The sequence below is a fragment of the Saccostrea echinata genome, unplaced genomic scaffold (assembly GCF_033153115.1).
Source record: "Saccostrea echinata isolate AGI-Se365-2 ecotype Australia unplaced genomic scaffold, CSIRO_AGI_Sech_v1 ptg000012l, whole genome shotgun sequence".
Classification (NCBI taxonomy): Eukaryota; Metazoa; Mollusca; class Bivalvia; order Ostreida; family Ostreidae; genus Saccostrea; species Saccostrea echinata.
Window position 1 is genome coordinate 10,371,817 of NW_026889761.1, and position 11,710 is coordinate 10,383,526.

Sequence of the window (11,710 nt, forward strand, 5' to 3'; positions counted from 1 at the left end):
CTCATTCCTTCGGTCTTTTCACTATTCTGATGAATTATCTTGAAATTTGCATGCAACCCTGTAATTTTCGAGATCTTTTCATCTCGTGCGTTTTCCTTAGCATCCTTGAAGTTCGAGTTTTGCATGTCATCGAACTCCATGTGATGTGAAAATCATTTGATATTGAGAAGCATATTTGGTTCCAATATGCTGTTATTATTGGCAGCTTGCACAGGTATAATCATCACTCACAGTTAACGGCTGTTTTCTATGCTATATACATGTACATACGTTTTACTTGAAAATTCACTGAATGGAAAATAAGTGATATCTTCGCTACTTCATTGCATGCTTGGTTATTGACTCATTCAGGTAATTTAGGCATATAGTGAAAACTCCTACACATACTATTAAAAATTCATCACCCAAAGTGAAATGTTATATAGCTAGTGTTCATAATTGTTCCGTGGTTCGTGCCTTGTTTAATAGTAAATTATTTCAATATTGTGTAATATCCCATATTATTAATATTGCAACATAAAAGGGACACTTTTTCTTTAAGATGACATAAATAATAATGTGAAGAAAAAGTGAAAGTTCGTTGTACTTTTTATCCTCCCTTATAAGGTCTTTCATAGTGAAAGAAATCAATATTGATTGACCCCAAATTCCCTGTCCACTGGTGACCTTTTCTCGACTTGTGGAGATAAAATGCCTATACGGTGCTTTTCACAGCCTCTGAATGAGCTTTCCATCTGCCCGAGTGCTGTGAACGGGGGTTCAATGGCCTGGGCGGTCAGGCATCCTTCCGTCGATCAATATACCTGCTTTCTGTAAAAAGAGAGAAAAAAAAGCTTCGAAGGCGAAAGAATGCGCTCGGAGTCAAAAAGTTCGCCAAACTATGTTGTCAATTGCAATTACTAATAGATTGATCTTGCGTTACATTTGAGTGCTTTTGTTTGTCCTCTAGCTTCGGCTTGTGAATTCTGTAAATATTTACGTTGTATTACCTTTGGAATGCAGCATGTTTTCAAAATATATTTTGATAAATAGAAAAACTGCGACGAACTTATCTGTTTGTTTACAACTTCTTTTTTACCGATTTAAACGTGCGTTCATTTCGTATATGGAGCAGACTTTGATAGGGTTAGGAAGATCTTTTCTTTTTTCCCCTAAATTCACTATCACATTGTAGTTCAAGAGTGATACATCTAGATCTGTTACATTTCGTGAAGACAAAAAAAGCAAGACTCTATAATATTGATCCGCCTATACCAAATGCCTGCGGGCTAACTCTTGATTTATTTTTATTTCGTATAAAAAAGCATCATGATTGCTCGAGATAAACACTGGGGAGTAAACATATTAACATATACTGGTATCTCGTGAGCATCACTAATACGCCTCCTTAAAGAAGATGAATGTGACGCAGTAGTTCAGGACAATAAACCTTGCAAAAAAGACGTCACAAAAATGTCACGTGACACCAATCGGTTCTAATCAAATTTTTATCCTTCGTAAAAAGAAAAAGAAAAAAAAAAGACATGGGAAAATTCAGCCTTCCATTTTTTTTTTTTTTTTTTTTTAGGTACTGTAATTTTCAGAAGTTGCGGGAACGAGTTTAGCACATTGCTACGTATTTTATCTGTGATGACTACAAAACAAGTGAATAGGGAAATAGTAAAACCTGTGGGAAATTAATTAAAATATCGGTTTACAAAAACAAACAAGAAACAATAAATCCAAAATACAAAGAAACATCGTAAAACAAAAGCACAAAGCAAAAGCCAAAACAAAAGGAACCACAAATTAAATATAGGGACTTGTAAGGTAACAAAATTGAATTTGCATAACCTCCAAATAGTATAATTTCTGTTTTACATAATTTGTAATTTTACAGCGTAACATTGAAATAATAAAAGCAATAAAAAGTTAAGTTTAATTCCTATTCAATTTCATAAATAAAGAGACCATGTTTGTAGTTAAGAATAAGTGACATAGAATGAAGGTTGAAAGCAAAATGCACATAGAAAAAAATCGAAGTACTTTCTTAGTTTTTTAAGCTCCTAAAGGTATACATACTGACGTGCAAGAAGTTTATGAATATGCTACCGCTTATAAGGTGCTGTAAACAGGATGAAAATATGGAAATGCTCGTTTCTGATGACGCCATTTGTGATTGCGCAAACGGAAATCCCTGCTTGTTACTGTTCGCCGGTCTATTGTGCAGTCTACATCTGCGTCAGCATGAACAAAACTGAGCAAGTGGGTTTGTTTTTATTTTTTTTTTAAATACAGAGATGGACAAAAGTAACGACTGCATCCAATTGCATTACATATGGAGAGGTTGAGGAGAGGACATTATTCTGTAAAACAATTGGTCTACTGCATGTGGGGTTTCCTCTGTTTACTTGTGGTCAATTTTCTCAATTGTTCTCCGACCGTTTCCTGCTTTTAAATGCGTGTAGTTGATTTTAATTATGTTAATAGGTTATCGTCTAGACTAGACCAGACTGGAAGAATTATTAATGTGTTGTACAGGTTGTAAGTTACCACACAGGTATATAATAATCACTTTATAATTCGCATTGAACTATCGATTTTGTAACTAAGATAATAGAACTTTTACTGAGACTGCTTTTGTGTCGTGGCTTCTCTATGTTTTATGATCTGAAAGCCAGTGTGACATTCATGGGCCTTTAAATTGATTTCTTTTCAAAATCAGCATCGTGTTTTCAGTGTTTAATTTAATTAATATTAGAGATAATCTAGCTTACACTCATCTGAACTGGTCGTCATAAACTTATGTAGAATGACACAAAATCCTCTACATGAATTTGGAAGTATATCAACTGGAACTGAAAGACCGAGTGTATCAACTGGTGTTGGAAGAAGTGACGAGGTTTGGGATTCATGTCTGGTCTTTCTGATTAATATTGTCACAGATAATTTCTTCCATACTTTGAATGTAATTTTCTTGGCACTGAAAATAATTTTTCAAAAATACTTTAAGGAAACGTGTTCCTCTTGCATCAAAATAATTGTGCAATAAAAACACAAAACAAAAAAAAAAAAACATATCAGCTAATGACAACTTTCAATATTTGCATTAATACCGATTTCTTACAGCCCTCAGTTCTGATTCTCCCGTTGAACTACATCAAGATCCAATTCCAGGCGGACTCAGGTGAGCTTTATCAGGTCATGACCCTTAAAAATCTCATTCGTTTCTGAGAAGGAAAGCCTTTGATTTGGTCACCGGAAAAAAGCAGTCTTGAATTACTTTCAGAATCCAACAGAAGACACGTGTCGTCCCTGTTGGTGGTACCTAAATAAAGAAAATTTTCTTAAGACTATATTTATTGTATGAAGGTCTTCATTATTTACTCATTATGAATGTCAGATTTGACATTCTCCTAGAGACCAACTAGGCACAGGAACTCGATGTTATATATATTTTCCTTACTTCAAATAATATATACTCCTAATTAATAAAGCGTGATTAGGGGGTATATTTCTATCGTGTGAAAAAGTTCTTTTTGTCTCTTAGTAATAGAAGGAAGGGACTTTAATATAGTACAATCAATGATTAGTTTAAGATAAAATCAAATTCTATATCTATTTTACTTTATTGACAGCAAAAGAATCAAAAGTTAATTAGAATATCACACTCTATATCTCTGAAGAAATGTAACAAATGTAAATGGACATACACATACCGGTATAAAATTTAGACATCAAGCTGAAAAAAGTAAGTATAATTAAATATAATTTGAATTGAAAAATAAAAAATTAAAAAAAATCTCTAATAAGTTCTTAACTTGAAGGTTTTTCCAGTGAATTAGAAGATCGTCGAAAGATGGAAATGATTTCTATGTTTAGGATTGTTTTTATTTAAAGATATGTTTCTATAAAGAATAACCTAGAAATCAGTAAAAGTGCACAAAAAGGACGCAATGATTTGATCATCAAGCATTTCCGGTATCTGTTACAATAAAATGTTGTACAAACGTTTACAAGTTCTTGATCTAATTTTAGAGGGGGTAAATAAAGACAAGAAAATGGCATATCATTATTGAAAATCTGGAGATCTAAGACAGAAAAATGGGTTTCCATGATTCAGTCTTTCGATTACGTTCTTAAATTTATTTAGTACAACATGACAGCTTTTACACATCTTTCCATTTTCATTTACCTTTTTAAACTTACTTAAGTACAAACACTTAAATGAAAACATTTTTAAAAAATAAAACATTAATGCTAAAAATTGTTTCTAGTAATCACATTAACGCTCTTCTATCCATTTGGTACTCTGGTGGCACGATCTATTTGGATATCAATATCTTCCGGGAAGTTATTCGGGAAAATATTAAAAAAGTATGAAGTGTTATTGACATTTATGAGCTGGTTTCCAATTTTATATATACATATATTAGTTTTCAGTAAGCCGACGAGGAAGAAGTTAAATAACTTTTTTCAGGGAAAAAATATTTAAAGAAAAAAACGACACTATATATATAAACAGATGTTTCAGTTTCGTATGAGGAAGACCTATAATTCTAAAACAGGTCACATAGGTACAGTACTAGTAAATGTATTTGAATACGGTATACTTTGGAAAGAGGGAAAGAAAGAAAAATTTAGGTAAAGCATATTTAAGAGGGCAAAGTTCTAGTCTCTTGTCCTTTTGCTAAGTGTTAAGTGAATATAGTTTAAAACAGGCTTAATAGGTTCTGGACAGTGAAGAAATCGGCACTATTCCTATGGTTTCTAATTGCACAGAACATGTCATTCAGCAGAATCTCCAGCAAGCCACATGACAATACATCTAATACATGTAACATAGATCTGCCAATAAATGTAAAATACTGTTTCAACCACACTTCAAAATAGTTTTGTATATCATGCATTTATCTTATGCAAACCATTTTTCAAAATTTTCAGTTACAACTAATGATTCATTTTGAGACACGTGCGTGCTTTAATTGTAAGAGTCTGACACCATATATATAAGAGAAGTATGCATAATAATTAAAATACAAAAACATGAACCATGAGTACACTGTTTCTTATCAAGGAGGTTTTCTAACCATTATGCAGTGTCGATTTCTTTTGTATACAATTGGGTTTTAAAGTGCATCAAAATTTGGAGAATAGGGACTGGGCCTAGGGTCTATATCTCAAACAATTTCAAAGATGGAATTCTAATTTTTAGCGTGATAAGATATACTAGAAATATGTCCATAGGACATGAATGCCCCGCCGAGGGTATATTAGTAATGCAACATTTTAACACAAATTGAGAAAAGTGAGGTCAAGGTCAAAAGAAAGGTCAAGGTCAAAAAATATTGATGCAGTTGAATAGTTCTCATCAGTATGTATCAGCATATGAAGTTTGACACTGATTTAAGAAAAATGAGGTCAAGGTCAAAGGAAAGGTCAAGGTCAAAAAATGTTGATGCAGTTGAATAGCTCTCATCAGTATGTATCAGCATATGAAGTTTAATAACACTATCTTGAATGGTATCTTTAAAACTGAGCTAAAACTTATTTCAGAAAAGTGAGGTCAAGGTCAAAGGAAAGGTCAAGGTAAAAAATATTGATGCAGTTGAATAGCTCTCATCATTATGTATCAGCATATGAAGTTTGTTAAAAATATCTTGAATGCTTTCATTAAAACTGAGCTAAACACTAATTTAAGAAAAGTGAGGTCAAGGTCAAAAGAAAGGTCAAGGTCAAAAAATGTTGATGCAGTTGGATAGCTTACATCAGTATGTATCAACAAATGAAGTTTGATTACATTATCTTGAATGGTATCTTTAAAACTGAGCTAAACACTAATTTAAGAAAAGTGAGGTCAAGGTCAAAAGAAAGGTCAAGGTCAAAAAATGTTGATGCAGTTGAATAGCTTACATCAGTATGCCTCAACATTTGAAGTTTGATTACACTACCTTGAATGGTATCTTTAAAACTGAGCTAAACACTAATTTAAGAAAAGTGAGGTCAAGGTCAAAGGAAAGGTCAAGGTCAAAAAATGTTGATGCAGTTGCATAGCTCTCATCAATATCTATCAGCATATGAAGTTTGATAAAAATATCTTGAATGGTATCTTTGAAACTGAGCTTTGAACAGAGCTAAACGCAAAGTGTGACGGAAGGACAGACGGAAGGACGGAAGGACAGAAGGACGGAAGGACGGAAGACGGACATGACAAACACTATATGCCCCGGCCATATTCATGGCGGGGCATAAAAACATATTAAAAATATATACTTTAACAAACATTGATTCAACGGACAAAGTCAAATTAAGGTTGTGGCACATATTCGACCTTGTCACACGTGTGATTAAGAAGCAGATGACCGGAAGGAAGCGGGTGATGTGGGCATGATGGGTACTTAGACTATCTGTCGATCATCAAAAATACAGATCTCTAGAGAGACCACTTAGGACGGTCGTGTGGTCATCATAGCCTTTGTTTCCATATTCTGATGGACAGTTCGCTGCAGGAGGCTGCATGATTTCAATTTCTGTTAATATTTCAAACCAGAGCAGAAAACAATGTCTCTGGACACACAACAGATTGGTTATGATGTTTGATGGTCATTCATTAATCTGTAGAATGAAATTATATAAACTTTTTGTTCACAAAGAGTTACAGAGCTTTTAAACACAAATTTACAATGAATGTGAATAGCCCTCCAGTAACAGTAGTGATCACAGTATTGCTTTAGTATGTATTAGTAATTCTCTAGAAATGTTGCAGTGTCCGGGGGTATACAGGCATATAGCATCGTTTTTTTTAAAGAAAGGGGCAGAAAAAAAGTCACCTTAAAAAATTTTAACAACCCAAAGCAAAATAAAAAAAGAAAATTGTCAAAATTCCAAAATTCTATAACGTGGCGGTGGGGTGGGGTGGCCGTGGAGTCCAAATTTTTTCACTACCAATATTATTCATACCATATTACTTTGATTTAACTATAACACAACAAAAAGTGGGGGGGGGGGGGGGGCACCCAGCTTTTCAAGGAACATTTTCAACATTAAAAAAAATATGTTTAGAAAAGGGGGAGGTCTACCCCTCACCCCTTGATACTACGTGCCTGGTATATGCAGTACCCTGGCTCCGATCTTTCGTTGAAATCAGTTTCATGGCAGCTAGATGAATGTGAAGTATGTTATACTATATTTGACCCCATGTTTCAACAGAGACATATATAACATTTATTTATGTCTCTGGTTTCAATGAGCAATATGGCCGCCGGGTTGGGCTGACGTGAATTTTATTATTTCATTGACCAGTGTCGTACAAATTCGTGGGTTGTGCCGAGAGCATACATATACCACGTGGATGAATTTTTAAAATACTTAGTGTGTGGGTTACACTTCAGTTGCTTGTTTATTCACCTATCTGTATATTTCTCTTTCTTTTAGAGAAAATGTAGATGAAAGGTACGATTGAACTTTCAGGCTGTTAGAAATCCCTGCTCACCTGAGAAATATTATCAGGACTTTGACCAGGTGCTAATTCTATCTCTGTATCTACTTGACCTACACGGCGTGGGAGAACTCAGTCTTCCTTTCTCAGCCCACCGTGACAAGTGTGATACAACTATACACGATATTTGATACCTTGTGTCTTCTCAGTCCTAAAATACCTTTCACAGGTGTTCTGTTAGGAAGAATATTTATTTACAGCCTAGCTGTGCTAATGAGTAAAAGGACGCTCTGACTTCATATATTCAATATTCAAATAAGTTAACGCTCTATTTCCTCTCGGGATTCGTCATTAGGCTGATGAATGACGGTCAGAAAAATTGGAGGAAACATGAATGTCCCAAAATGAACACTTCCTTGATTTGTGGATTTCTAATAGATTGTGTCAGTTAAATTTAGAATTAAAATAATAATGTAGTGGTTTAACCTTAAATTGTATTTATGATAGCTAGGTATGTACATGTTCCAGTCATTGGCCATTTACATTGAACTTTTATTACACAGTTAGTAAATATTAAACATGAATATACATGTATTGGATAGACATATGGAGAGATGAAAGAATTACCGTGATGGTTGCAATTTTTAAACTAAGATTTATAAACTATAGATTTACTCCGGCAAATTATATATAAAATGCAAGATGGGTCTAGCTATATCCTTCAATAAAATGACACGAAATTTGCACTTTTTTCCCTAGATATATCTGCCAATTCCAAGAGTGGTTTCAGAAATTTGCAAAGATGGCTATAGAAGGTCTATTAAACGTTTTTCTCGGACAATTTATATGACTTTCTCTTGCAAAAAGAAACCATGGTTTGGAATGCATTAGACATTTATATGTACCAAATAGTAATGTTATCATTACCCAAGTGTATTTTTGATCATTAGTACGCGTACCTATGTATGTACCTATTCGAGGTATCGCACGTGGCACAACGTCGTAGGTTATCGGTAAAGCTCCAACAGTCGCGTGCGTGAGCGTAATGGGACGGCTGGCTCGAACATGTTGATGAGGTAGACGACAGCTGTTTGCATGCATTGTCCAGAATTCATCTCGTCCCCCTATTGTTAACAAATGCCAATGACAATATAAAACCCGTGATATCATCGACCACAATGGACATTTAGCGAGCAATAGATTAATGGCCAATACCGCCACTCAATGTTAGTTTTGACGTACAATTAGCCAAATTTCATTAGTGGAATCACGCCCACTGAAGAGAGAAAGAATCGTAACTAACTCTCAATCAATGATAATAACCATTAAATCTCCTTCATTAAGAATTTATTCAAATGTTTTATCGACAATTTAAGACAGATTGCCGAAGCCTGAGGATTTTAAGATTTCATAAGCGGACGATTGGTGCCATGCTGGCCTTCTTCTTTGCATTATAATCAGTCCCCCTGACCTTATAATCGTTTTCTTTTTTTATACAGCAGACTTATTCACCTGTAGTCTCTTACATAAGTTGCCGTTATTACCATAATTAAAAGCTGATGTAACTGTTGGATTCTTATCATCGACCAAATTCGGTTATCTCGTGGGTCAGTTTGCACATATATCCACTAAATATTTGCCCGTAGATTTCATATAAAATAGTTGATACGTATATTAACAAACATGAACTTGTAGCTTCTCTTTCCAATTTCAATACCAATTTCAAGCTTAGTAAACACTTTTGACCACAGTTATTCTAACCATTTCAGATGTTATTTCTACTCTCGTACTTGATTACCTGCTAGTTAAAGAACTCTTAGAGACAAAATGTACTTTGTGTGCACTCTTAGGACATGTGGATCAGATAAACTGTCTTTTGAGAGAAAGGAAATATGCTTTCATATCAATTATAAGTGCCTGAAGAGTGAAATAGTGCAGATTCACAGTTCATTCATTGACTGCGTGTGTTGAGTGCCCTATTTAATCGTTCATGCGCAGAACACTCCTTTAAAAAAGTATTTGTCGAGAATAACCTTCAATGAACAGATACATGGCGTACTGATGTAGACGTCTATTGATCCCTTGTTTTGATTCGTGGGCGTTTTGATCTGAAGGGATTGCGTCAGAGCAATGTGTTTACCGTAACCCCCCGAGTCAATATATTAACTATAAAGTAAGATAAATATATACTTGTAACATAGTATGCAGTTGCGGTGTGGTACGCCGACATTCTTGTCTAATCACTCGCAAAAGGCAAGCTATTTAAAGAATGTCAAACATGCCCAGTCTCATATTGTGACCTTAACCTAGAGCCCGAGAAAGACAAGCCCATTTCTTTAAATGATCGTTTTTTAAATACACTTAAACTGTTTAAGTTTCTATCGTGGAAGTATGTGGGTTCTCACGGTTTAGTACAAAAAAAGATCTATGCGAAGTGTCCTTGTATAAAGGAGCACATTTTTGCCAATAATTAACGTGAATAGTAGACACACATTCCCATGCAGCATCCTTTATCACGTGATGTCCTATCGCGTCAAGCTTCCTCCAATGGGTAATAGAGCGTGTCAGAAAAAAAGTCCGCATTGCGTGATATTGCCTCTTCCATCTATTTAACGTAGCTTACGCGAAAGAGTCTGGGTGCATGTCTTCAATTTGACGCACAGGGAATTACGTTTCCATAGGTCTAATAGATTCCCCTCTAGTATAATTATTGATTAACATAAAGAGCAAAATGAAGATGCAATAGTCCTTGAGTAGAGGCCGGTAATATAGATCAGGAATGAATTGTGATAAACAGCATTCCAATTTAAGGAGGTTGGATCCTGCCATCAAAAGTAATGAGAATTTTTTATCAAGTATATTTTTAGAATTTATACACATAGCTTAATTAAAAATCAAAACAAAAAATGGGGGTCAATGCGCTTCTTTTGGCGCTACAGAGCATTTAGTTTGACCTTTTTGCACTGTAAATACGTCTTACACATAAATCAATTTTTAAAGTTTTTCCTTCAATATTTTTTATTCAAATAAATTATGGGAACAAACACAGCCTTATTTCATCTTGAATAGACACATTAAAATTTGTGACAACGAAAAAAATTTCAAATTACTCCGCATGTTCAATTATTTGACCTTTTTGCACTCAAAAAATTTCATTTTTCTGGCATTAGAATTTAACAAGCAAAAAAAAAAAAAAATAAATAAATAAAAATCATTTGAAAGTAATGACATTTTACTGAATTTAAGAAGAATGGTAAAAAGTATCTTATATATTCAGAAAATAAAATAAAAAGTGGGGGTCTGTGATGTTAATTTTTAGATATTGCTAAAATAGTGCTAATTTTAAGCTTAAAATAGGGGTTTTTATTTTCTTGATTTTCACAATATATTTGCTATATTTATGAAATATGATGATAGAATTCATGACTGTTTATTTGATATATAATTTAGGACCAGTATAAAACAGTTCACTGCATAAAATAACTCTGTGTGCAGGCTGCATGGAAAATAGGAATCCAAACTTAACATACTTTAAATACTTCGAAAGAGAAAAAAATGATCATTTTCTTCTAAAAAAAACCTTCCGCCACAAAATACAGTTCCTCACTTAATGCTTTTGGTATGGAATTTAATCATGGAGATTTAACTGAATATAGTTTAATTGACATTGTAGAATCCAAATTTATTGTAAGAATTAAAACTTCATGCAGAATTTTTGAGATATAGGTTAAGATATAAATCTGCTCAAAAGCTAAATCACGACATCGTCTTCTGATGCACAGTTTGCAGGCGTTACTTAAACAGTTAAAAAATGCATGCCACGACTGCCAAAGAAAATAGTCAACAATTCGAAAATTTCATTCACGTATCCGAACAAAAACACGTGGATTGTTTCATGATGAGATAGCACGCGCTTGCAACAAGATTTAACCTATCTGAACGATAAAGTACAGAATCTGGGTCACGCCTTGATCGGTAATTGGTGCCGGTGCCCCATTCTACAATGTTTCACTCTTTATCGATATTCTATATGACACTGAGATGTGTTTCTGATACCCGAAACAAAGAACTACCATTTTACAGATACTTAATGATGTCAGAAAACAATGCCAAAATACAAGACGTGTGGCTTATCGGTCCGTTGGCTACTTTGTAAGACGGGTGTATAGTGGTGGAGTGCTATCTGCAGATTCAGCACTAGCGGCAGTGTGACCTAAATTCCCCAAAATCCCAGACGTTTTGTTGACCTAGTAGCCTGACTCATGAGCTAAAAATTATAACAAGACAGCGAGA